This window comes from Carya illinoinensis, chromosome 7 (assembly GCF_018687715.1).
Source record: "Carya illinoinensis cultivar Pawnee chromosome 7, C.illinoinensisPawnee_v1, whole genome shotgun sequence".
NCBI lineage: Eukaryota > Viridiplantae > Streptophyta > Magnoliopsida > Fagales > Juglandaceae > Carya > Carya illinoinensis.
The window spans coordinates 6,301,834-6,304,685 of NC_056758.1; positions in this window are offsets into that span (position 1 = coordinate 6,301,834).

Genomic DNA, 2,852 nt, shown 5'->3' on the forward strand with positions numbered 1-2,852 from the left:
TCTTTTCTTTTTTCCTCTCTTCTTTCCTGCTCGAGCCCCCCCGGCCTCTCTCTCTCTCTTCTCTCTCCCTCACGTCGGAAGCTTCTCACCCCCGATTTACCGCCGTCCGGCCACCGTGCGGCTCACCGCCGGTCCCGTTCGCTTCGTCTCCCTCCGGCGCACCTCCCCACCGAAACTCACCCCCAACCGGCCGGCCGTTTGGCCGGAAATCCTCCTTGAAGCCCACACGGCTTTGGCTCCGATCCGCCGCCGTCGCTCCACCTCCGGCCACCATTTCTTCACCACTTCATCACCGGTCCCTTGCCGTCCTAACCCACCTATTTCCGGCCTCCAACGACCACCGGAACAGCTCCTACGGGCTAGCTTTCCTTTTTGGGAAATCCGGCCTCTTTCCGACGATTTCGCCGCCACCCACGGCCAACCACCACTTCCAATAGCTTCACAATCATCCCTAGACCATTCCCTATCAATCCCAAGCCCTAGTTTGTCCCCGTTCAAAAGTGGGTTTTTCACAACCCACGGCCACAGTGAATTTTCACTGTGACGTTGCTTTTTCGCCGCCGTTTGCAACGCCTCGTGTTTTCTAAAATTGCCATATAGCGCTGTAAGTATTTTCCAAACCCTATTTTCAGATTTAAATTTATATTGCTCATTCAATTTATTTTATCTGCTGGTTGGTTGATTCCGGACTGAGTCCGAGGAGTTCGGGGGTCGGATAGATGGAGGACGGAGTTACTTGTTTTATTGATTTATGTTGTTGGATTATTTTACTATGCATTGATATGGCATTACATGGTGCATGCACGTGTGTTTTTGTTTAAGTGTGAAAAGCCTGTGTATTGGCGTAATTGGACTTACGGGTGCGTGTGTATCACGACCCCAAGCCGGGATGGGGAATTATCCCGGTGGAGCTCCTCTGGTCACTCGGGAGTGGAATAAACTGAGTGATGTCCCCTGGGTTGTCGCTAGACGACGGGAGCGGGGGCTAGGGGTTGCTTGGCTACGAACGCGCTAGGCGCGGAACCCGGCATTGCCCTACGCACCGAGTCCATGGCCCTTTGCTGGTGAGGGCTAGAGGATGCTTGGCTACGAACGCGCGGGGCGCGGAACTGGGCATCGCTCGTTAGGTGTCACATGCGTGGTGGTACTCTGCAGTGTGGCACTGGAGCCAGGGTGTGCGGATGACCCCTAAGGGAGGTCATGGTGCATACGAATGAAATGGATAATGGTTTGAGATTGATAAAGGCCAAATGTGACTTTTGGCATGTTTTTCAGAAAGGATGTGTTTTTGGGCCAAATGGGTTTTTGGCGTGTGTGGAAAATTATGTTTTTGGGTTTTGTGCATCGGGCATGCTTCATGCATTTTGTTTGAGTTCTATGTGTTTTTATCTGGTAGTGTTTGGGTTTTACTTACCTGCGGTACCATTTTTGGTTCCGTAGCTTTTGGTGCAGAGTTGGAGGACGAAGAGGAGGAGGCTGAGCCCGAGGATGCGGCTCTGCCGGGTTGCTGATGCTATGCTTTATATTTGGTTTAAAACTGTATTTGTGTTTTTGTAATATTTTATTTATATATGTTTTAAACAGCTTGTATTACGTTAAGAAAAATTCTGGTACTTAGTTATGACTTTCGTTATCCGCTGAGTGTTTTTTTGTGCACATATGCTGCCTTTGCACACACTTGGCACCTGTCGATAGGATGGTGACCCGGGTTGTCACCATCCATACGTCTCGATTTCCCCATGTTCGGGCTTGGGGATTTGGGGGCGTTACAGGTGGTATTAGAGCGGTTTGGCTCTGGGTAAAACCACATGTCCCGTAGGCAGTACCAGATTGCTTTTTAAAGTTGTGTTTTAAGAATTATGTTAAGTACAGTTGTTTTATTTGTTTTATTTGTTTGAGCTTGTTTGTTTGTTTGTATTTATTTAGTTATGTTTTTGCAAGCTGGTTTCTTTTGTTTCTTGTGGTGTGGTGTTGGTTTTGTTTTTGTTGGTTTTATGATGGTTTTATTTGTTTTCTTAAAGGAGGGTCAAGGGTGGTGTTGTGGCAGGAAAATGGGGAGACCAAGGAAATCTACCCAGGAACCACGGGACAATACCTCCCGGGATGACTCCCTAGCCGAAGCAATATGGCAGATGACGGAATTTATGCAGCAGAGTGCGAGGTCTCAACAGACAGGGCCTTGGCCACAACAAGGACCTTGGCCACAACAAGGGGGTCCTTGGCCACCATCAGGAGGGCCTTGTCCACCATCAGGAGGGCCTTGTCCACAACAAGGAGGGTTTTGGCCACAACCAGGAGGTCCTTGGCCATATCAGGGAGGGCCTTGGATGTATCCAGGAGGGTCCAATAGCATGGTGCAAGCCGGATGCACCTATGAGCGCTTCCTGGCGCATATGACTCCACACTTCACTGGAAATGAGGATCCACTTCAGGCTGGAAAATGGATCAAAGATCTGGAAAAAACCTTTGAGGTGTGTGGATGCACTGAGGCACAACAAGTACTCTACGCCAACTATCTCTTGCAAGGTACCGCTTCTGATTGGTGGGATACCAAGAGGGTGTTGTTGGAATCTGAACTGGGATCTTTCGCTGCGGTGACCTGGCAGCGTTTCAAGAAGGAGTTCAATGACCGCTTCTTTCTCGCATCGGTAAGAAAGTAAAAGGCAAGAGAGTTCTCCAATCTGGTCCAAGGGGGCGCGACAATGGAACAATACGCTCGGAGGTTCATAGAACTTGAGCGATTTGCTCCTTACCTTGTCGCCACTGAGGAGATGCGAGCAGATCGTTTTCAGGAGGGGCTACGCCATGACATACGCCGTATGGTGGTCAGCCATCGGATATCCACTTTTCAG